The following is a 25,700-nucleotide window of genomic DNA, read 5'->3' as shown; positions in this document are numbered from 1 at the left end:
TAGCATCTTGGCTTGTTTTCTCTTGCCTTACTCTTTCTGTTTCTCCTTTCATTTGCTTATGCTCTCATTTAGTTCAGTCCAAGAGGTAAATGCTTGTGTGCCATCATATGTGCAGCTCTCACAGCACAGACAGATGCTTTCAATCCCTGACTGCACCCAGCAGATCACAACATTTTACACTCAGGTCTGACATATTAAACTGCTACTGTGCAATTCCTCCGTGATGTGATGAGGAATACTCACTGCCACCTCTGCAGCACCTGCTCTGACCTGCTGTCTGGAGCAGCTCATCCTGCTATATCAACTAAATTGGGCATCCTGGGACACAAGTCTCCCAAGCCCAGTGCCTAATATGTGGCTGAGTGAATGGCTCTTATGTATCTCGTTAGTGGTTCTGGGCACAGAGGAAGCATTTTCTGAAGATGTATCATTAGTTCATTGCCCATTAGTGGCCTGCCTTATGTGTAAATGTCTCTGGACAGTCCCATGTGTTTAATCTGCTTCCTTTATCATTCAAAGTTATTATCTCTGGCCCAGGATTCATTTTGCTGTGGTTACACTCAAGCATAAGAGTTTTTCCCATGACCCTTGTTTTGGATTTAAGGCATTGGAAAGACCTCAACATTTCTAAAATATTGTTACCAAATCAAGTCAGAAAAGCAACCAGAACTATAGATGGGAGGTTGCAGAATAATAGTTCATGTTAGCCAAGCAAACAGGAAACCCTGAAATACACATACAGTATTTTTAAATCAGATTAGATGTGATGACTTTTCATGTAGGGAACTCACGTTCTCTTTAGATTAAGTAGATTTTCATAGGTATCATAAAAAATTTGAACTATTATGTTAGTGTGCTGACAAGTTTATTTAATTTCTCAAAAGACAAGAAATTCCTCGTTAAGGCCTGCAGAGGCCTTTAGATCTCTGATTTAGAGAGATGCATGGAAGATATTTTTTACAACTACAGCTGTAAGAAGAAATGATCTCTGAAACAAAATTATGGGTGTCATGACTTGTCATGACTTGAATCAGCAAGGAAACCACTGGTCTTGTTCTGCCTCAGCTATTTTTATGCTAAAGGTATTTATGCTACTTTTATGCTGATTTTATTCAAGTCCATTGATCTTTTAGTGCTGCCATAGGTCTGACTCCTTTCATGCTGCAAATGCCCTAGCAAGTATTTGCATTATAGTTTAAAAGCCAGAATCTTTTAAGACAGAGGGAAGATCAAGAAAATCACCAATTCTGTAGTGATAAATTGAATGCTGTCATGTTGTTGAAGAAAAAAACAGAAATACAAGATTTCTCTTATGACACCATCAGCTTTTTAAGGCTGTCTTTCCAAATAAAAGCAATGGGCTAGCTGTCTCTGCAAATGCATCAGGAGAACCTCCCTGTTGCCAAAAAATGAAGGTGTTGATATGATTCCAAAATCTAGATAAGGAAATTAAATGATCACTTTAAAAAAAAAAAAAAGTCATGGTCAACTAGGAACAACAAGATCAACAAGATTAATTCACCTTTTTATTGTGTATTAGCAGGATAGTGGAAGGAATAGAGCCAGCTCTTGCCTTTCAGTAGTGTGTTCATCATTTCCAGATGTCAGGTGCTAATTCCCTAAAATGTGTCAGCTTCATCACTTGAAGCTGTCTGGAATTTGCTGACCATCTTCCTCTGCAGCTGAGGACCTGGAGGATTTAGTCCCTTCTCTGCTTTTCTGACTGTCACTTGCTGTTCAAAATAAATTGTGATATTTCATGGTAGTTAGGGCTCCCTCCCACCAAACTGCCCATTGAGCTGCAGGAAGAACTTGCTTATATGGTTAGTTTGGTATTTCTTTCTTTATGACAACATGTGGCAAGTTGTCCAAAATTGGAATTTGTCCCTGGACATGATGAATGCCCCCTAGATTTTTGTGGAAATGTTGAAAGTGTTGTGGCTCCTTGCACATCTCCATCACCATGATCCCTCTGCCCTGCCAGCTGCTGCCTCTGGAGCTCCTCAGAGGAGCCATTCCCCTGGTGCTGTGTATCTCCAATGTTCCTTCTGGCTTTGTTTGCAAAATTGCCCAGTTTTTGCATGTTCAAATATCAACCCAAATGCCTGTTGGCACAGGTAGGCTGTTTACCTCATCGTTCTAAGGCTGGCTCGGTCCCTTCAGGGCTGATGGTGAAGCAGCAGTGCCTGGCTGTGTCAGGCCATGAGTGATGTTTGCACAGGGACAGGCTCTCAGCTCCATGGAGTCTTGGTGTTTTTCCATTTCCCAAGGCAAGATCTAAGGCTTCTCCCAGAGCAGGGTCACATTTGTCTTCAGGCTACTCTAATGCAAACAGGAATCTTTTGAGGAGAAAGAAAGGTGAATAAAAAATCCACTTCAAAATGAAGACAAGCAACAATCTTCCTGCAAGAACTTTTGAAAAAAATAAACACTTCTTCGTACCTGAACTCCTGATCTCAACAGGCAGCAATGCTTTAGAAGCATCTTTGCTACACTGTTTAAAGGAAATAATTCAGCAGGAAAATTTTGGCAAAGTTAGACAGTGTCTGAAACAGAACATTTTCAGTAGATAATACTAATGGAAAAATCAGAACTCTAGCATTTTCAAGAGTAAAGTTGCATTATGTTTGTCAGGAAAACTACAGTAGTCTCTTTTTCTGTCTCTATCCATTTTTTGAAGGCACATGAAAATGTCTTTCTAGATCAGGTTATTTTCACTCTTTTTGTTTCTTTTCAGACAAAAAGTGTTCTCTCTGATGTCTTCATGTTTCTTCAGAGAACACTAATTGGCTTCCATTGCAAGAAAATAACTCTCTAGAAGAAAAAATAGTGTCTGTTGTTCCTTTACATCAATTTTATGGTTCTTGGTTGCATCAGCACAGAGGGTGACTGATTCTGTTTTTTGAGAAAGGGTATGGTTCCTGCCTAATTTTTTATTTACTCATTATTACTGAAGGTAGATATGAAATAAATAGAGGAAGTTGAAAAGATTTTAGTTGGGGACTGTACTCCTTTTTATTTCCTTTGCTCTGAAATAAATTGGGTTTATAATCTTTCTTGTCTCCTTCGGGCTTAGTTTACTTCTCTAGTCACAAAAAGGAAACAGGTAGGAGACTGAATGGGCCCCACATGTAGACAATAGGAACATGGAAGTTCACGTGTGTAGCAAGATACTTTTCTTAAACCTTTGCCTTGAACATTTCAGTGCAGGTTTGCAGAGCAAATGCCACCTAAAAACAGTTAGTTGGGAAGGATGGTAACCAGCATTTTAGTTGTTTTAAATTATTCTTAGAGAAATTTGTCTTCCCATTTATGATAGGGGCTTCATCTACCTACAAAGTGCAGTGCTGAAATGCTACTGCAGACCAGAGAGGTCCTGAGCTGTGTCAGCTCAGCCCCGACTCCTCCTAGACTGAGTAGCTTCAATTAGGTACCAGAGGATACAGTCTTGGCACTCAAAAGAACTAGAACATTTTCTACAGCCAGTTTACTATTTGGATAGTAAGAGAATCATAATTTTTCTACATAACTCGTAATACATAATTTCTCTTTAAACCCCAGGTGGCCAAACAATGGTTTGTGGGCTTGGATCACCAGGTCAGCTGTGGCTCTGTTTTAGGATTTTAGCACCCAAAAGGCTGTAAGCTATGCAATCTGTCACAGTGGTGTGGGGACAGCAAGTGTCAGCTCAGCAACACAGTCTGAACCTTCAGACTTGCATTACTTTGATTGTTTAGGACACGCTAAAGTTAATGGGGGTATATTTCTTACTTAATTTTTTCTGGGTCTCTCTAGTAATTCTCATAGTTCCATGTTTTAGAGCTGATTCTTATTCTCAGATTTTTGATACCACTCTCCAAGGACTTTTGGAGAATATCTCTAAATGCAACCACTCAAATAGTACCATTCTTTCAGAAAAATTGGCAAAGAGTACTGAACTTTGGATGCTTTTACAGATACTGTGGATGCCTTTTGTGCCTCTTTCTGCATTCTGCATTAGTCAGCAGACAAAGGGGACTTGACATGCAAGCAAGGAAAGGACCTGCTTTATCCATTCATCGGTTCAGGGTCAAAACTTCAGGTGTCATAAACTGGAGTGGTTCTGACAAAATTACCTGATTTTTTTCACACTAGTCTCAGTGAATGTTTTTTGATTTGCATTTGGTGAATATTTGGCCCTACTTTTGTAGAACTGCCAGCTCCAGAGGAACTCAAAGATTCCCCAATTTTTTGCGTTTCTAGGAGCGCACCCGAAAGAAGGTGAAAAAAGAGACGAAGGTACTTCTAGAGTGCTCACATTTCTAAATCCCATATAAGCTGATGGCTTATTTGGCCATGTACTGATGAATTATGAAATTTGGGTTCCATTCTATTTAGCAAACTGACACAGATGTGTCCTTGCAGCTGAGAATTGTCACCAAGCTTTTCTCCATGCAGGACCAACCTGAAATCAGCTCTGTTGTGACACTGGAATGCCAAGTCTGTCAAAACAAGGGAATTTCTAAACCACAAGATAGCACTGGTTCATTTAATGTCTGAGAATGATGAAGGTATTTTCAGCAAAGGAAGATGACAGATTGCAGCCATGTCACCAGCTATTCCGATCAGTCACCACTTGTGCTCTAGGGTTGACATTCAGAGGAAGGATTTATTCCTGAACTAACCTGGTGTTCACTTCATACCCTAAAACACAAAATTAGATAAACTTTTAATTTTATCCCAGGTATCATAACTGCCCCTATCCAATCCTTTTATCTTTGTTGTGACATTTTAATATCTCATTTTTCTACCAGTAACCTCAGAATAATGCAGATGATTTTCATGTTCCAGGTGTATGACCATATAGAAGCCTTGTGACCAGCTGAATTATTAGACAGCACACCACAAAAACCTTGTTCATCATCTCTCTAGAGGCAGAAATTTGCTTTATGACAAAAGTAATTATTAGACTTTATCTTCAGTTCAGTAGAGTATCAGAAATACCATGAAGTGCATTTGTGGCTCTGCTATTCTTAACATTTTATGTAGGGTGAATAAAAGGACAAAGCTCCAAGCAAACCATAATTTTGTAATTACATACACACAAATTACTAACATCCTTGAACATCAGAAGCATTAATGCAGTGAGAAGTTCTCAGCATAATTTCCTTTAAAAACAAAACCTGTATTGAACCTTTGTAATTTTGAAGACAATAGTGAAAATGAAGAGAGATGTAAATCAAATAAGTATCATATGGAACATCCTTGGGAAATCATCTTAATCACTTGGAATAAATCCTCAGGCACACACTCTATGCTGGGTGATTGAGATAGGCAAGAGCAATTACTGTTGAAGAAGTGGATCAGAAAATTGTTGTTTCATAGGTCAGTCTGAAAAGACCAAAAATATAGCCGGAAAAAAACCTCATTACAGAACAGAAAAATAGTATCACTTGTTTTAGTACAAAGTTTTGGCAAATTTAATTCAGGTTAAATGAGCAACAGACTACATGAAAGGGAGTTAAATTGGAGGGAGTTAAAACAAAACCAAATAAGCAAACAAACAAAAACCCAAATAAGTAACACAAGCTAAAAAACCCAGGCCAACTCTGTAAATGTTCCTGATAGTGCAGCATTTAACATCAAAGTATCTTCCTCAGGCTACTGAGAATAGCAGTATCAGCTGGATATTTTATAATGAGCCTAGACAAAGAAGAATAATTAATAGATACTAAAAGGCTAAATGACCTGCATAAGTACAAGCAAAATAACATTTTGATATTCTTTTTTTCTCATCTAAATTGACTACTTTTTTGAGGGAAAACATTGCTCCTGTTTGGGAAAAAAGACGTTATTTCTCCTGGTTTGCAGAAAGGTTTTGAGCACAGTGTTGTAAATTCTTTAAAGGCCCAGTCAAGGCAGGGGAATATCTGGTGGAGAAAGCCATGTGATCTCCCTTGTGGTGTCCCTCATCCATCTTCCCCTGTGCTTTTGTTTCTGTGGAGCTCTGCCAAAGTACATAAATTGGGTTTTTCTCTGTGTAAAGCACTGAGAGATCCTTGGATAATTCCTCTCTGTACCTATAAAGAAGGTCTAAATGATTCAGGAGGCTGAGTCTTACCAGACTCCTGAAGTCCTTTGACACCTTGGCAATATCCTGTTTTCTCATGTCCAGTGGCTGCCTAGAAGATTTGATTGCTAGCAAAGCTTGCAAGGCCTGATTTCTGCTTTGACAGAATATGTTGCCTTTGTGCACAGGTGCTGTTCAGCAGTGGCTGAAGGACACTCAGCCTGAGAAACCTTGTACTGCTGAGCAGATATCATATTATATGGAATATCCCTTTGATCAGTTTGGATCAGCTGTGCTGGCTGTGTCCCCTCCCATGATGGGGGCAATGCTGGAGAGACAGTGCTGGTGCTGTGCCAGCACTGCTCAGTAGCAGCTGAAACACTGGTGTGTTATCAACACCTTTCCATCTACTGACACAAAAGCACAGCTCCAAGGCTGCCTTGGGAAGACCAGCTCCTCTCAGTCAGGCCCAATACCCCTGTCATGGGGAGCTGGCAGCAAACAGACAAATTGGAATCATGGAAAAAACCTGAGTGCAGAATTGGGCCAGGGTGCCGAGGAAGAAAACTCTGTTAGAAGCACTGTTTGCTAGAGAGAGATCCTCAGCAGGATTAAATGAGGGAAGGGACTGTATTATCAGTGTTTAACAATAACTTGATATATGGCATGGAACAGGCTTATTCAGAGTATTCAGCTTTTGAGACCACTTACATGACATTTCTACAGCCATACCTAAGCTGTTAAAAGGAGTAGAAATAACATGTTTTACCTCACAGTGCTACATGAGCTGGATCTGTCAATTGAACACATATTTTTTTAACCTTTCTGCTTCCTTCTTTAATGTTCTCTCTGTTCACATAACATTTTTGAGTTTTTTCTAAACTGGAGGGACAGCAAGGTTATCAGCTGAGGTCACTACCCTAATATACAACGTGCTGCGATAACATTTTTGAGTTTTTTCTAAACTGGAGGGACAGCAAGGTTATCAGTGGAGGTCACTACCCAATATACAACATGCTGCACAGAAGAGGAACATTGCTAAAAATCATCTCCTAGCTACACAAAGGTGAACAAAAGACAAAAAGCTTGACCCCGCTCATAGTCTGACAAGGTCACCACCAAAATCAAGTTCAACTAAACTCACTTTTAGAAAGAAACTTGACACAGTCAAAGGTCAGCCTCTGAGATCCCAGATCTCACTCCTGAGTATGTCCAAGCTGTATGCACAAGGTTGGAATAAGGAGTATTTTAGGCTCCCCATTGTCAGTGCCATTTTCTGTAATTTTTAATGCACACTGGTAATGTATGACTGTGTAAAATGCACACTTTATGTATGATTCAAGCTTTCCACCCATTTTTCTTTTTCACCAGCCTTCCTTAGGAAGAGGACACATTACCCTTGGAGCAAGAGAAAACATATACTGAAGTGAAAGCATGTCAAAGAAACCTGTGGGTGAAGAGGGAGAGAGGAGAGGAAGATGATAAATTGAGCTGGACAGCAGCTGGCCTTTGAGAAGGTAGAAAGCACATAATCTCTGGTATTTTCTTCATTTGCAATGCTGAATATTCTGTTGCATTAATCAGTGGTTACTTGAGCAGCCATAGCAGCAGAAAAAAAAAGAACAAAAAAAAGTCTAGACCACCACTGTGAGAAATTAATCAGTCTTTGAAGTACAGTAATGAATTAATTTGTTACAAAAAATGTAAAATAATAATAGAAATATGATCCCTCATCTCTTTACCCCAGAAGGGTTCTAACGTGTGAGTTCTCATTAGTATTCATTTTTGTCAAATAAAAGGGTTATGCACCTTTACTGGATAATGTTTAAATGTCAAAAATGTTTGCATTGCTGTCAAATTAGTGATTCTTTTTGCAGTCATCTAACCCATTTGTATGTAATGCACAGAAGTAGTTTGAATTTGAGGCTGTAACAAACTGGGAAGTTCCCAAATGCTAGGCCAGCACAGTAATAGTCTGTCCCCATGCCTTTGGATCATGCTCATTTCTGACTTGAGGAATTAGATGTGGATGTATGTCAATTAATATCTCTCCTCCCCATTAAATTCTGGTATGGCAGAGGCTTTAAGGAGAAAATAGGAAGGGTCCACAGAGGGAAATGAGTTTAATCATTAGCATCTGCAGATGTAGCCATATATTTCTGACTGCTAAAAAAATGTATCCTTACATAGCTTTGGGGTAGCTGCTTCCCCAGAGGTAATCTTGATACCTGCCTAAATTTCGAAAGGAAATGTTCTGGTTCTCCAATACAATATTGATTGAATGTGGAGGTGATTGCATGATATTCTACAGCCTGTGTTGAGAGGAGGTCAAACAAAATCAGAGGTGTCTTTCTGTCCTTAAAAAATATGCCTTCTCTCTCTCAGCAATTTAATCTGTGTCCATTGGATGTCAAGTAGTGTTTTCATTTTTATAATTTATAATGTGGTAGCACACTAAGTTTGTGATGGACTTGCTCAGTTTTAACCTCCAGGAACGTAGACAGCAAGGTCTCTGCTCCAGTGCTCTTCTATTCTACATCATCACTTGGAGGGAAAAGAGAAAGCAATATCTGTATGATAGACAAGAGCAGGCAAAGGGAGAAAAGTGGGAAGTAAACAATCAGATTGAGTCAAAAAGACTTCAGGAGCCAGGAAAATAATCAGATCAGTCAAAGGAGCCTTGAGGAAGGTGTTAAAGTGATAGAGCTTTTTGGTGGGAGATGACAAGAAGATAAGAAGATTAATCATCTGTTCTTAGTCTGAGTCAACTTAATGAGACTGGAGTGAATAACTTCTGAAACATCAGTCTTGACTGATTTCTCTGAACTAAATTCAGTTGCCCTCTGTGGTGGGACAGTGTGACAGCCATGAACACGCTACCACAGTTTACAACACTTGCAAAGGTATCATTATTATGGAAGACCAACACATGATGCAGGCAAAAGTCTCTGCCAAGTGTTTTTCCATCCTTGGTGGTGCTTGAAGTGTCAAATGATGTTTCAGCAGATTTGCTTCAGTGTGTCTCACTCCTTTCTTCAAGAAGGACACCATGTTGGAAAGACTCCAGGCAGAGGGAAACTGATCAAAAAGGAAATCAGAGTTTATCACCAGAGATCAGCTGTAGCTCAGGTTGGTTGTGATGCTATTGTAAGTGGTTTGAGATTTATGCTGGGCAAGAGTGCAAACAGCTGCTCCTTGATATTTCAAATGACTGCTACCAGTTTTATTATTCCCAGGTAGGTAAGGAAAATGCTGTGAAATATACCAACATTTCAAACATGGACTGCTCAGATAATGCATATTACTGCCTCAGAGTCCTCTTATTGTCCGTCTTTGCAAACAGCTGGTAACAGCTCTTGGTAAATAATATCATCTTGGTGAGTGTGAGAGCTGAGGGACTCCCAGGGTGCAGAAGAAGGTTTGGTACCCAGCTCCACCACCAGCCCCTCTGGCTTTGCCCTTTTCTTACTCTGCTCCAGTTTTTTCTTGGTGAACATAGGATAAAAATTACTTCATTCCTTAAGAAGCAAAACATGTGCCGCCTACAGCTGAATGACACCTCTCTCTCCCTTTCCAGGCCTCTGTGCAGGATGGGCAGCTAAGGACACGCAGTGACACTACTTCATCTACATTTCCATCCGTTCAGTTTTAGGTTTCGTCTCCTGCTGCAGAGCTTTGGTGGCAGACAGCATATGGTGCTGTAGTGTCTCAGAACCCACCTGCTGTACTAGCTGCCTGGCACGACCACTGCTGCTACTCCTGTCAGACATAGTATTTTTGCCCTTTAAAGTTGGATTGTTTTAAAAAATCTGACAGGCTGTCACCCAACAGCTGGTAGTTTCACAGGCACCAGAAAATTAATCTCAAAAATGTTACTTTCTTCCATCAAGGATTTTGTGATAAACAACTGTTTAAAGCAACAAGATCTGGAAGCGGGGAGGCTACAGCAGCAGGGTGAGCATGGCCATGAACAAGTGTTCTGTGCTGCCTCTGCTTTCCATCACTTCACACGTCAGTGGTGACCAATGCAAAGCAAACTCATTAATCCTGCTGCTAGAAAATTAAAATCCCTGTGTTGAAATTGCATATTTACTCACACCTCAACTTGAAATAATCACAGTGCATGGCAGAACTACTGTTGATTACTTTGTCTGATCACATCCTTAATTAGTGTTACGCAAATTTAGTGAGTAATGTTGAGACTCCAGGACAAGGAAGCAGCAAACAGAATGAAGCACAGGGCCAGTCTCCAAGGAGCTTTAGTTCTGTGCAGAAGCTCACTGACCCAGGGCAAGTCAGCCACACTGCAGACGTGTTTAAATACAATGTGAATACTTATTTACTGAGCCACAAGAAGATAATTCCATGTTATGCCCTGCTCTGAACCTTGATGAATGAGAAATCCTAGACAGAGTAATTTCAAACTCTGATAAATATTTATCTGTTGGAAAACAAAAATGAGAGACTTAGACCTTCATTTCTAACTCATAAATGACTAATGAATTTTAATGTCCACAATTTCAAGTCTCTCAGATGATGTGGTTAACAGAAAATCTTGAGGATCTCTCTGCTGAAAAACCCAGCCTTTCCTGTAAAAGTAAAAAGTTTCTGCCTTTTAACTTCCAGCTGATTTTCTGTTCATGTTTAGGACAAGTTTTCAGGCAGAGTGGCTTTGTCTGGAAAAGCCTGTCCCGTGGATAAGGTGACCAGTCAGAGGAAGACAGTAACTCTTCCTTCTCTGTCACACGAGGGCCACCTTCAATTTTACATCCTCATGGTGATATATGAATTCCTGTGCTTTGGACCAGTTTTATCAGTGCCACAGAAGGTGTCATCATCACCTACAGGAGTGACTGCTTCCCTCAGCAATGTGATGACAGAGTGTTTCAGTGGCTTCCTTTGAGAAGGAAGTTTGAACTTTGGAAAGCAACATCAATTTATGCTCTCATGTGTACTCCCAGATTATGAGAGCATTGTTATGAGATCACCCATAAGAGTTAGGAAACAGATCATTAGAGTAATTCACTCGATACAGTTACGCCAAAGTTAATTTACTTTTCAGCCATGTAATGAGATCCCACAGGGTCATTACTTCTTTGCTACATCATCAAAAATAATGAGATTCATTTTTCTCAGTTTATGTGGAAATAGACACTGCCTCTTATCATCCCCAGCTGAGTAAAATTGAAAACTGCAGCAGTTCCTTTCTTGAAGTTTTCCAGGTGAAAAACCATTATTTAAAATGTAAGATTTAATGCATTAATGCAATAGACTTGGATTGTCTCACCCTGGAAGTTGAACCTTTTATCATTAGCAGGGTGCATAGACAGATGAGCAGCTGTAAAAATAAGATTTATTTCTAAAATAAATTATTATTAATTTATTTCTAAAAAGAAAAAAAAGGTATTTTTCAGGTTCATCACTAAAAAAAAATAGGACAAAAAATGTGCTAAGACACATTTTAAGATCACAAAAATTGATTGCCATGATATCTAATATAAATCACAAAGTTTTGCTTATGTACCTGACAAGCACTCTCATAAAACATGAAGCAAGGCACAGAGACTGTAAGTTGCTTGAAGGATCCATAAGTTTAGGGGGCATATGCTGGGCTCTTTGTAATGATGCCTGTGCAGGTAAATGTTCCTTCACCCAGGGTAAAACTCACTATTTCAGCAGCCATCCTATCACATAATAGGTGGGGTTTTAACTTATTAGATCCTTTCCAGTAGTATGCACTGTTCATCTCTTTGAAGATGCCTAAATTATGTTAGACCAGCTACTGCCTGATGATTTTTTAACCAGTATGGATCAGCTGATTCATTGGAAATGGAGGAACTATAAAACACTGACTTTTTTCAGTTAAGTAAAATGTCATTTAGAATTGTTTTTTTTTATTACAGCATCTCTTTTTATACCATTTCACACTGTGAGGACTATGTTCAGGAGCCTACCATTCATCCCAGCAGTGTATAGGGTCTGACACCAACGCTTACACCCCAAGCACTGTCAGGACAGAGAGAGATGAAAATAGTGTTGAAAACACAGAAAACCTTTCAGTCTACATAATCAGACATGAATGGGGCAAGGGATAAAGACAACTGGAAATACACAGAAAATATGTTTTGTTCCACAAAGTCACAGCAAGCATGAGGACAAAGTCTTGATTTCCTGGTTTTTATTTATCCTAAGTGTTGTAAGGTCATTTACAATGCTTGTTGTAAGGTGTCCACTGGAGAATATTATTTATAACAGAGGAAATCGGAATTTCCTGAACAAAGGAAGGTGGTTTCACAGCAGCCTGGGGACTCCTTGTTTCTGTGCAGGGTATTCTTTGCAGGGACTCCATGCAGACCTCATTGCTCCCCTGCCCACATTGGGAATTCAGTTCCTGGTCTGGACAGGTGCTATGGGTCTTGCACCCACTAACCCAGTTAATGTAGTGCTAGCAGATGCTCAGGAGGCTGTTAATAGTGTGTCCTCTTGGCTTTTCCAGTGCTGTTGTACAACCCATGGAGGGACCAAAAGTGCACAGCTCCTGAGACATTCCTCTGAGCCAGAAACAGATTTATGGAGCCTCCTTCTTATCCCTTAATTCTGAAGAACAGGTGCTAAAAGTTGACTTGCTCTGACAGAATCTAGGGAAAAGCAGCTGACAGCCAGCCCCCTTGGGAAGAAGCCATGACATTTCCAAGCACTGCCTCTCTCTGTGCAGCGCAGCCAGTGCTTCCCGAACTGACAGCATTGGAGCACCCCGGGTTCCTGTGTTAGCAGCAAGGAGACCTTATGCAAATTCCACTCTTGTAGGCATCTTTGTGAGAGTCACTGTGAAGGAGATTGCAAGTCAGGAAATCTGACTTTGAATGGCAAGTGTCTCCCCTGTGGTAAATTAGCAGTCACACTGAATTTTAGTAAGGCTGCACCAGTTTGTGCTGGTTAAGGAGCTGATTGCTTCAGTTGACTTATTATACTTCCTATCTTAGACAATAGCTGAGCATAAAAACCACTCCTTGTATGTCAGCTTAAATAGAAGTGACTAATTTAATGAATGAAATGTAATTAATGTGCATTATGCCATGCAAAGATCTTATTTCAACAAGCCAGATAGATTTTTCTTTCTCTTGTAACTGTAGCAGCCTGGTTGCATTTAATCAGCATAATAAAAAGTACAGCTGCAGACTATAGGGTTAGACTGCATACTAAAGGTATACAACTTGCAGGCCTTCACTGGGAACCTGAATTTATAAACACTCAGTGCATCAGGCATGGACATTCTTAACCCTAAATTAGATTTGATTCTACTCTAACTGAAACTAGAGTAAAGAAGGGGCTACTCTTTTCAAGACAAAGAAATTTCATTGACATAAAAATAGTAAAACCAGAAAGAATCAGATCTTGTTGTCCCCCAGTATCCTACCTCAATTCATTGGATTCAGAAGCATTTCTATCAGGACTGAAAAATTAAATTACAATAAGGTGTAGAACTCCTTATTTTCAGATGCAACGACAAATAAATTTGGGCAACTCATGAAAATCATAAACCACTTCCAAAGTCCAGAAAATCACGCAATGAAGTAATTGATTATATTAATGAATAATGTGCCTGAGCAGAACAGAGCATAAAATGAATATGTATTAAGGTTATAAATAATAAATAATAAAGCCAACACAAGTTATATCTTTTGAACTAAGATGAAAAAGAAAATACTTAAACATGCATACAAATATTAATAATGTGGAAAATAAGGTACCTCAAGCTGTATTTACTATGACAATTCAGGTTCAGATAGCTCAAATAACACTTTAATTGCATTAATTTTCAAGAGTATGAAGATGTCTCCCAGTATTTAAGGACAGCTGCCTTACTGAACTTTGGTAATGTTCTTAGCATTAATTTTCAAGAGTATGAAGATGTCTCCCAGTATTTAAGGACAGCCTTACTGAACTTTGGTAATGTTCTTGTATGCACCTCCATCTCTCTAATGCTCATATTAGATATGGTCAATTTAGTCTCTCTTGATATATTACAAAGAATTTATCCTCAATATGCATAAGAAGAACTTTTCACTTTTTTGTGGCACATAATAATAATCTTCAATATCATAGTTCCCCCTGTAGACTAAAACAAACCACTCAAATCTTGAGAGTTTTATCAGGGTTTTCAATATTCTTGTTCTCACAATTATTTGAGGCTTTTTGCTTCCTTATAATTTTCTTGAAGTAGAATCAGAACTAGAATAGCCTCCAAAAAACACTGCCAACAACTGCAATGCAATCATAGGCATAATATTTGTTAAATAACCTATTTACACTTAGTTGGCAACACTAGCAAAGTAGGCAACACTGTACAAAGTAGTACAGCTCTCCACAGTACAAAAAACAAATTTGGTGGTAAGGAAGCTTCTTATCTCTGCATGAACATGACATCCATTAAATTGACTTATCAATCTACTTTCCCTTGGAGATAACAGCAGAATGTATACAGACTAGAGCAGAATCAGGTTTGTCCTTTTGGTGTGCAGACTCTTGCTATTACAAATTATGCTGGCATGCTGGGGAAAGGACTGTGGATAGGGCATCATTCCACTGCATGAGACAAACCTGTTAAAAGGATGTTATGAACAAAAGAAAAATCCACTAAAACATGTACAGTCTTGTCTTAGATGGAGCCATAACTGTATTACTTGAGTTTTGATAGTCAGCTTATTTTATATCTTTATTTTTCACCTAAAGCATATACTTAATGCTACAGCTATAGCTCACTGTGTGGCAGGGATCCCATCAGAACCAAAATCTCAGTGCCAGTCACCTGCTTCATTTATTTCTTGCTGTGAGCCTAATGAGAAAACAGCCAGAGATATTCTGAGAAGCTGAGAGGAGAAATATCACTTTTCCAGAGGTACCAAGAAATTCCAGCTGTTCTGAACATGAGAGACAGAAAGAGAAGCTGAAATATCAAGAAATATCATTGTGAAAGGAATAACCATCTCATTCTTAGTGTGATGGATTTAGATTGTGCATGTCAGAAACACAGGAAGAATAAAAAGGGAATTAGGCAAAAACTTACCCAAAGCCTGAGAAATTAAAGTTTATCTAATGGCTTCAACAGAAATTCCATTGCACCAGTGTTATTCAAACCCTCCCTTGTGAGAAAAGTTCTCTCAGAATGGCCAAGCAAAACACATCCCCAAGGTTATTTTACTGACTCCTACAAGTGTAGCAGAATTGGTATTTCAGAGAATAAAAGTGCTACAGATGATCATTTTGGGAGGAATATGTGATACAGAATATAATGGTTCTGTAGGAAGATGGACATTAAGATAATGGCAAATTTCCAGCGAGGCAAGAGAGTGCAGCAGCACTTCTCACACAAAAGTGGATGCCTATTCCCTTTTCTGATTATTTCTTTGATCTGCAAAGTCAGAAGAAACCATTGTGGTTTCCTTGAAAGAAGAATTTCCTTTCAGGAAAGAGAGTTTAATCCTGTGCTTTCAATGAGGATGAATTTCGTCAAGATTTGGGCCATATTCCTGCACTTCAGGTCATCCCATTGACTTTTCTTGTGTCCATGTTCTATCAGGTTTTTGGTTGGTTTTTTTGGGGTTTTTTGTTCGTTTGCTTGTTTTTTTTTAAGTTTCAGTTCTTCTGTTTCTCTTCTGTCTCTTGCTTCCCTTTCTTTCCTGATTTTAGGGATTTCAAAGGGAATAATTTGGTCCTTTTCCCTGCACCACATTTCATATCAGTACAGTTGGTTGTAGTCACTCCATTTCAAATTTCCTGGATTTTTCAATTTATTTTTTGATTGACCATATTTCCTTTCTGGAGTCTTGTTGAATAATGTGACCACTCAAATCAGGACTTCCAGTCCTTCAGAAGAACATTAGCTGTAAGAGCTCTCTGACTAGACAGCATGTTGAACTTCAAGGATGACATTATATTTTTAATGAGCAAATAGCACAGCAAATACAAAAAGTAATTTCACTGTATTTGGCAGAAAAGTGTCTTACAACAAAAAGATTAAGCATGGTTGTTCAGTTGAAGAGAGACAGAAGTTTATATGACCATGGGAATCCTCATGGAAACAACAGTCATGCTGGCATTGCTCCCAGGCAAAACAAGCTAAGTGGGAACTGATCAGGTGTCTAAAATAAAAAAATATTATTCTCTGCTGTTCCAAACCTGGTGGGTGTCCAAATTCCTGTATTGCTCCTTCCCTACCTGCAGATTCATCCCAGCTATTAAAAAATACTGCCTTTTCTTCTTGTGCCCTAATCTTATGACTCTGTAACCACAGGCACTGAGCCAGGCTGGCTTCTAGCAGCCCCAGCTTTCAGATATTGTTTTCATGCTCAATTCCTCTCATTTTATGGCAGATAAAGATGTCAGGTCATCCTGTTCTTGCTGTGTCAGTGATCACATACTGCAAACCCTCAGGTTTAACACCAGGAACCCAACACACAACAAAGATTCCTCCTCTCTACAGAACCAGGATGGAATTAATAATGCATTTTTACAGACACCAGAGGCTGTGTTGTATAGGTGTGCACTTAGCCACCTATGTCCAAAGGAAAATTTATATCCTTTGCCCTTGGTAGGTTTAAGAGGTAGGAAATCACACAAAGGCTGGGAAAGGAAAAATGGAAAACCTGGCCTTAATTATTTTGACACCATTTATCATTTCTGCTCCATATATTTTTTCCCACATGAGCTGCAGCTTCTAACACAGTCTAAGATGAAGTACTGAGTGGCACTTGATCAGATTAGAATAACAAAATCACAGGGATGGATAAGGATCTCTAACTTTGTATCACACAGGGGAAAAATAAACATTTTTATTTCACTTTCACATGCAGGTAGTAGGATGTCAGACTGTGATTCTTTTTAGGATATTCAGTGAGAGAATTGAGTGCAGAGGTAATGATACCTCAGTGGGAGACGTGCCGCAGTGAAAGAGAAATAAAAACTGACTGCAGACACCAAGGTGTATGTGAGAGAGAGCCCAAATTGTAGGTGTGGATGTGCAAAAATGAAGAGGAGGGAGGAGAGGAGTTTTCTCTCTTCCCAGATGCATTTTGTGCAGATTGTCCAAGGATTCAGGCCCAGCTGTTGTCAGCAAAATCCCACTTGCAGGAGAAACGAGAAAGGATTAAATACTCAGAAGGGACACAAAGCATTGCTTCCACTTGCATATGTGTCAAAGCCTTAAAACCTTTTCTAAAAATGAGTTTTAATGGTCCCTGTACCTGGGACCATTAGAGGTATTCTGGGTACTTTTCCCAGCTTGCTTCCTTCACTCACAACTTTTAGCAGCTCTGAACAGTACCATGGTGATTTGTTTCAGAAGAAAAGGGAGAAGTTTAAGAAGAAAATACATGTATATACAAAATAAAAAAGTTTCTTCTTGTGTCACCAGAGGTGCCCACTAGCACTGCTTGGTGTTGATGCAGCGGACGTGTGCCTGTCCCTTTGCCATCTGAAAAAAATAAAGAGATTTATAAGGAGTCAGGCCAAAGGTATGCCTTGGATAGAAAATAAGTTTTCTTCTCTACCCTAAAAGGGAAGAAAGCAGAAAATTTCTTTGTGGGGTTTGCCATGCTTTTTATTAAATATCTGCTGTCATTGATGTATACTTTGCCCAATTTCCATAATACTAAACATGAAAGAATTATCAGAACAGCAGACCTCACTACTTTCTTGCCAGGTATCTCAATGCTTCTGGGATTTTTCCCCACAGTCATTTTGACAGAAAGCAGATTGTACAGGCATTAATGTTGCAGGGGCATGACAGCCAGGCTTGCAGAGCAGTATCTGCTCACAGAGTGTAGGGTCTGGATACTCCTTTCAGCACATTTCAGTTTAGCTTTGTTTTGCAGCCAATAATTCTTCACTGTTTCCTACCATGGTGACATGAGAGTCACATCCCTAGAGAGACGGTTTGGAACAATTCCTTAAAAAGAGACACTCTCTAAGTAGACATGATGAAATTTTATTTTTTTTCTGGCAGTTTCCACCCAAGAATATTAATAAATTTGTTAAGTTTTTCCTCAGGTATTACAGTGCCTAAGACAGGAAGAACTCATGGTCCTTCCCTCCTTGGACATAGCAGTAACTGGCTTCCAGCCCAGACCTGCTGAGTGTTCCTGTGAACCTGGAATCCCTCTTGGAGAAGATCCCAGGAGGAGCAGACTCCTCTCCACTGCCTGCTGAGAGCTTTGCTTCTTCAGCCACACACAGGAGCCCTTTTCCTGCACACTTAGCAGGGGTGAGCATAGGAAACTGAGGTGCAGAAATTTGAGTCCAGCTCCAGGTTTCCTCAAAGGCCATCCCAGCTGCCTCTTTGCAAGACCAACGTCTCACTGCAGTTTTGATGTCTCCAGAAAACACTGTGATAAACATGTACAAAAAAGACTTGTTATTTCATGCCTTTAGAGTCATCACAAAGGATGTCTGGTCTTTAACTTTTCCATCATCTTGCTATAGATAGATTGCGAGGAAAAACTTTTTCTCTATAGAGGAAAAAAAGAGGAAAGGAAACGACAACTTAAAAAACCTTTAAGTTCCCACCATAGAAACCATTCATATAAAAAACCCCACATTTTTTCAGCTAAATAGCTAATTTATCTTGCACAAGATAAAGGCATATATAAAACAATAGTATTCTGCCTTTTTAGGCATCTTGTATTTTTTGACAGCCTTAGCCCACAGCCTTTGATTAGATAAAGTCCTTAATATTGCATTACAGCAGAATTACCTACATTATGGCAGCTGCTTGTTGCAATTGTGTTGACATGACTGGCTTCTCGTGTGAATGTATTCTGGTCTTTCTAATCTCTTTAGCATCAGCAGCAGGACATTTTATTTGCAATTGATTTTTAAATTTAGGAGTAATTGAAGTTTAAGTGCAGCTACCTTCTTGCAACAGGGACAGGTTGATACTGTTTAAATTCTAATTATGCACTGATTAAAAGTGATTGCATTGCCAAAGAGAGCAAGGACTAAAATTTGTTTCATTCTTAAAGGCTCAGCATAGAGAATTAATTGTATTTCCAGGAAAACAGATCAACATAAAGAGGAAGCAATTAAGAGTTCATTGTTGAATCATAAATTTCCTAGTAATTTTTGGAAGGTAGACAAGGTAGACTTAACTTTGAAAGCAGATCTTGTTGGCAACAAGGATTAGTCATTTAATGGTTTTGGTACTTGATGGTAGAAGCTTTACCTACCATCACTCATACTAAGTCTTGCTAAAACAGGTAAGGCAGAAATGGGCTTGTTTTCATGAATTCAGTCTTGTAGTGATCTAGTGATTGGTTTGTTTTCACATTTAATAATGAAATGACAGCCTGAAAATTGTTCTCATATTACAAGTAGGAAAAACAAAACCACTCACACTTTTCCTATGACCAGGAATCATCTCATAAGAACCATAAAAAATAAGCATGAGGGAAATAGAACAGCAACATTTATTTAGACAACATGTTGTGTTTGCATAGAGGGCTCTCCTGCTGCATGATTTCTCATTAATGGACTATCAGCATCCCCAGTGAAGTGTAATGGCAGTACATGCCTGCACCATGGAGACAGTTTAAAGAGGGTTTTTTAGGGTTTCTTTCCTCTTTCCTTCTCTATAGAAAACATTGGATTTATTAATTCCTACCAGCCTGTTACTAGCAGGAAAAATTTCACTCATGGCCAACAGAATCTGCAAGCAGAATTTGCACAGTGCCCTGGCCCAACTCAGTACGCTTTCAGACAAGTGTCTCTCAGCACTGCTGGTTCCCCAGGAAACTCCATTCCTTCCATCAGGCTTTGAGAAATCTCCCCATATGTCACTGCCAGTGCAAGGAATAGTGCTACTGCTGTGTCAGGTTTCACTAAGGTAGAATTAGTAGTAAACTGCATCAGTATTACCCAGAACTCCAGAACAGCACACACACAGAGTTTATCCACACCTTCCTCTTTCTGGGATATTCAGCTGTATGGAGTGGTTCCAGTGGGTAGAACAAGTGGTCACTGGGAGACCACTGTGGTACAGGAGCTGTGAATTCTGCAATCTTCTTCATATCACTTTACCAAATGATGGATACAGCCAGTTCCCATTTTGGTGATCGTACCGAAAGTTCAAGTTTGTTTTTAGCCAAGATCCAGTTCAAGTCTGTTTTTAGCCTGGCTCCTTCTGAAGGCAGGGCTCACACATTACTCTGTGTGTCACTGAATTACTTTTGAACCCTTTTAGCCTACGTGTTCCCAGGGTAGCAGAGGAGATGAGTTGCCAAAATAACTTAGTTTCCATACAATTTGCAAGTTCAGTCAAAAACAGCAATCCAAATTTCATCAGCACCATTTTTCTGCTATAAGGAAAAAACTCAGAAAAACAGCAGAGGAGAAATTTATGATTCCATAAGGAAAATGTAGAAAATCTGTGTTTTTTTCATTTGTAGTCCATTCACTGGGAGATACACATCCCTAACAAAGCAGACACACAGAAACCTGTACTCTCTTTGTCTTAAATTTGTCAGTAAGTACTGAAATCAAACACAGGTGCTCATGACAAAAGAAAAATTTTGGATTATGGACTAAGGTAAGTCTTGACTCATAGTAATAATGTGAAAAGCCATTATCAAAAAGTGTGTAACTTCAGCTAAATGGTTAAAAATACCAGGATCAATGCACAGCAATTCCATTGCAATAAAAAGCTGATCCAAAAGGGGAATAGTTAAATACCATTTAACAATAGTCCTTCAGGAATCCACTGTAATTTTGGGTGACTCTGGAAGTCAGTGGATTGTCTTCAGACACATACTGGCTGTATTGAAGAGAAACCATTGGTAATTCTGAATTCTGGTCATGATTTTAGGTAGCAATTTCTGTCTCCTTAGTGACATTCTATTGTGGTTGAAACATAAACAATTCCAATGGCTCTACTCAATACTTGCTTTCTGTCTGTCGTATGATTTTCCCCAAACCTTTCTTGAACCATAATGATCACCTAGGGAGCTCTGAGTGCAGTCCGTCCTGGGCATTGGTCCAGGATATTACAAAATAAAAATGACTTTGCAATAATTCCTTTTATGTGCATTGGTTTCTCAATTATGTGATTTATAGAAACTTTCAGGCTCAATTGCTGCATTTGGCAAGATGCAGGAAGAGAGCAGGTCTAACACAGGGTGGCGTGTAAGACTGAATGTCTTTAGGGAATCCTGTTCCAAAGCCCAGTGAAATAAGTAGAGATGGTTTTTTTTGGCACTGCCTTCAGTGGGATTTGTGCAGGTTCAGAGGACATTTACAGGTTGCAGAGTACTGAATTAAAATCATGGAAATGTTAATGTGTAATATATGCATAATAATAGAATGGTGATTAGAAATCAATATTGGCACTTGTCTTCTGCAAAAGTCATAGAAATATGCTACTCCTGAGATTTAGTGCAGAGTTACTATTAAAAAAAACAACAACCCAAGGCTAATGTTTTTCTCTGCTCCAAGAATTAAGAGGTTTCTAAGACTAATCGAAACCTTTCACACACTCTTTTTTCCCATGTTGTAAATGGATCAAAAGTCTGAAAATGTAACTGAAGTTATTATGTTTGCATGAATATTTTAAAATCTATAAACAAGACCTTTACTTTGTAAGCAACTTCTGTATGGAAAAAATCCATTTCCCACAAAGGTTTCACAGGAAGAGCTGTATGTTCAAAATGTACTTTCTATTTATTTCACCTCATTTGGTCGTCTGAACAACTTCCTTTTCAGGAAGGAGGATAACTGAAAACATCTGCTTACTTATTCAATATTTTCTTTAACTTCTTGAATTTCAGGAATAAGAAGATAAATTTGACTCAACCTAACCTAAGGATGGATAAAAACTTTTGATACAGTTATTAAACTTTCCGCAGCTTCAGAGCCAACAGAATGTAACAACAGAGATGTTTCCCACATCCCTTTCTGCATCAGATTTTTCTCCTGACTTGTGACTAACATTTTATGAAGACTTCAGCAAACATTAATAAATCTATTAAAGAGAATGATCTGAGGTCATGGTACCAATATTAATATTATTATCACCAATATTATTATTTGTGATGAAGCAGTTTCTCTTTACAGGCAGTTGTGGGCACTGACCTGGTATCCAGTGGAGGGGTCAGCCTGGTGAACTTTTGCTATCTTCCTTCTTATTCAACAGCCTTTATTTCTGTTTGTAAAATCTGTTTCCTTTTAAAATGCGTAACCAAGTATAGCCTCCTTCAATATTGCCAGTCACCCACCAAATGTTTGCAGAACATTTGTGGATTTCCCAAGACATTCCAGAACTGATGGTGGTCTCCCATGATTTCCAGGAAAATGCATACAACTGTGACAAGCCAGATACCTTGGACTTACAAGAACAGAGGTCACCAACAGTTTTGAAATACGAACAGATATTGCCAAGCTGCTTGGAAAATAAAGCCAAGCCAGCATTTTCTTTTGATGGTTGGAGGGAACAATCTGCTGAGCCTGATTTTTTTTGGTTATCTGAGTCCATATGGGATTAAATGAGAAAGACAAGGTCCTGTTCTACATTTTTATCATTACAGAATACGGTGTCTTTTGTACATAGAAGCCTTTGAATACAAAGGTTTGTCCTAAACATTTTACTGTAAGATCTCTATCTCCTCCTTCAGATTTTTCCTATCACCACACAACCTAGATGAGCAGACTGTATTAACCATTTTTTTCACTTTTAAACTGCTCATGACTGCATCAACTATTTGTCTTCTTTCAATTTTATCTTTGTCTTTCTTTTGATTAAAAAAAAAATGTGACTCACTCAAAATGCTGCTTAGGAATTGTTAAATATTATAAAGACTGTTTTTCTGCTACAGGTGAATTTCATCTCCAGTCTCAATCTCCTCCAGGTGAATTTAATCCCAAATCAAATTCCTGCTCCCTGCAACCAGCTGCACAAAATTGAACCTGTATAGAAGTCTTGTAGTAGCTGTAATTTTTTGGTGGGGTGAGTTATTTTGTTTAGGTGCTGTGATTAGTAGCAAATATTTGGAGATTTATTTTTTGTGGTGGAGCAATCTGAGCAACAATCATCTGTGGTTCAACAAGCAGAGGTAAGTGCTATGAAGAAGTTCTGTAATGCACTATGAAATCAGTTTTTTAATGGAATTTCTTTTTTCTCAAGACTTTTACTGGTTTATTGGATGTTCAGGAAAAGATGTAATCCTGTGTCTTTTGAATGATAATAGCACCAATCTACAACCTAAAGAAGCCTATGGGTACTTCTTTCTAGGCAGAGTGCTGCTGGTTTTAAGCTGGTTTGTGGCTGGTTGCTTGAAGTTAAAACTGTGTGTTAAAAGGTTGTGCTAGATAATGAATCCTCCTTCGTGCAAAGAGACTCAATCAGTGTCTTGGAGACAATCTTCTTTTCAGTATTTTATACATAAAAAAAGAAACCCTAGATTTGAAAGACTTGCTATTCTTTAATTTTGATGTCCAGTTATCCATTTACATGCTTTCTTTCTGAAGTCAGCACGAAACCTTCCATAGCTCTTGGTTTTCATACTTTCCTGATTGTTGGCATAAAGTCAAAAGAAGAAATCATGGGACAGTGTGTTACATAGCAGAACAGAGCTTGGGAAAGGAAGCTTAGATAGCCACTTACTTGCTAAATCTAGCAGCAAATAAAATGAAAAATTCTAGCTCTATAATATTGTAATTAAAACTTGGCAAACTGTTGTGGGGATTTCATTATTATTTTTGTATCATTTTAGCAATGCAAGAAGTAGAACATCTTAATGATCAAAATGGCCTAGTACAAAAAGGACCTGTTATTTTTAGACCAGTTTTTATTACTATATCTATTTAAAAAGTAATGCAAATATTTTGATACATCAACCTTTAAATTAATACAGGAATAAAACCACTTAATTTTATTTCAAACCATTTATGAAGTATGGGTAAGCTTAGGAATAACAGTAGTTCTGGACTTCATCGTCAGCTTCTGACACCACTCTTTGGAATGAAACTTCAGCTGAAATAGAGGCCAAAATCCTGCCTTCCTTACACCCATGTGTGATACTTCTACAGTAAAAAGTCAAAGTAGTTAAGTGTATGAGCGAAAATGGTTTTTTCTAGACAAGATCAATTAGAGAATAAAACTGGGCTCTTTATTACTTTTTAATAGTCACTTGTAGACTCAGAGACATGTAGTTTGAAAGGTTCTTTAGACAGATACATCTGACTGTAATGAAGAATTTTGGGCACGTGAGATGGGTGAGATGTTTTTGTTTCTCAAAATAAGGGCAGCAGAGAGAAAGTTGGGTTCTGCAGATCCATTTAGGGAAAGATTTAGTGTTGAACAGTGCAGGCAAGGAGAGGGGAAAGGGTTGGCAACAGATGGCTAACAAAAAAAGAACCCCAATAACTGTTTTCACAGAAGTTTTGAAACAGCTCTAGAGTGGAGGGATTTCTTCCCTCTGCACTGCGTTCTCTAAAGTAATAGCATTCCAAATGACAACTTTACAAGCAGATTTACTTTTTTTTATTATTAGGACACTCCATTAAAAAAGATACATTGACATGGGAATTTACAGAACTCTGTCTGAATGCATCCTACCCTCCATCATAAAAAGAGACGGCTCACCTGTAAAAGTGGCAGTTGTGTTGTAAATTTATTCTGCTATATCCTGCAAAGGTTATTATTCAGCTTATCCAAACTGTCTTCATTCATAAATCTGCAAGTTGTAATATATGAAAAGTTATAACATTGATTGAATTTCTGTCTATTTTGTGGATAAAAAGTGCAAGTTCCTTGCTCTAGTGTTGAGTTGAGCGTCAAGTGCTATTACTTGTTACTATTTGTGATACAAGTTAACTCTGGAGATAAAAGGACACATATCTTTCCCACCAAAAGTCACTATTAAAACTAGTGGTTTTGGCAGGGAATATGTGCAAAAGGATCAGTGATTAATTTTGCAGGAATGCCTTTGTGCTATTCTAAGTTTCCTCTCCACATGGGGCATTCTGAGCTGGTTGACCTATCTGAATCCTAAAGACCTTTCACACAGCTAAAGTCACAATGGAGCCAGTCAGTTGACACAAAAGGTCAAGAGATGCCATTAAACTTGGAATTGGTTAGGAATGCCTTAGTGTTCTGGGGGTTTTGTAAGAAAATGTTTTGTGTTGATTTTGGGTTTTTTCCTAACTTGACCTTGGATGGAGTTTCTCACTCAAACAGAAGAGATCATAGAATCACAGAATGGTTTGGATTACAAGGGATCTTAAAGATCATCTTGTTCCAACTCCCCTGCCATGGGCAGGGACACTTCCCACTAGACCAGGATGCTCAGAGCCTCATCCAGCCTGCCCTTGAACACTTTCAGGAATGGGGTATCCACAGCTTCTCTGGGCAGCCTGTACCAGGGCCTCACCACAATCATAGTGAAGAATTTATTCCTAATAGCTGATCTAAACCTACCCTCTTTCAGTGTGAAAGACATTGCCCCTTTTCCTATCAAACAATGTCCTTTTTAAAAAGCCCCTCTTCATTTCATGTAGTCCCTTTAGGTACTGAAAGACTTCTAGTTTCTCCTCAAGCTGTCTTCAGGCAGGACATCCTCAAATCACTTGCAAAGCAAGAAACTTCAGGATCAGACTATTTGCTTAA

At 38.8% G+C, this 25,700-nt stretch overlaps 1 long non-coding RNA gene across 1 annotated transcript in view; it reads left to right on the top strand.

Moving 5' to 3' along the window:
* The window catches only part of LOC120502116, a 184,312-nt gene that overhangs the window by 98,190 nt on the left and 60,422 nt on the right, over positions 1-25,700 (top strand). Inside the window, exons 3-4 of the long non-coding RNA XR_005627454.1 lie at positions 4,831-4,937; positions 7,421-7,566. This is a non-coding gene — a long non-coding RNA (uncharacterized LOC120502116). The remainder of the gene's footprint in view (positions 1-4,830; positions 4,938-7,420; positions 7,567-25,700) is intronic.

The sequence above is a fragment of the Passer montanus genome, unplaced genomic scaffold (genome assembly GCF_014805655.1).
Source record: "Passer montanus isolate IOZ18808 unplaced genomic scaffold, ASM1480565v1 scaffold21, whole genome shotgun sequence".
NCBI lineage: Eukaryota > Metazoa > Chordata > Aves > Passeriformes > Passeridae > Passer > Passer montanus.
The sequence above is the reverse complement of the archived record's forward strand: the minus strand, read 5'-3'. Positions and strand labels throughout refer to the sequence as shown.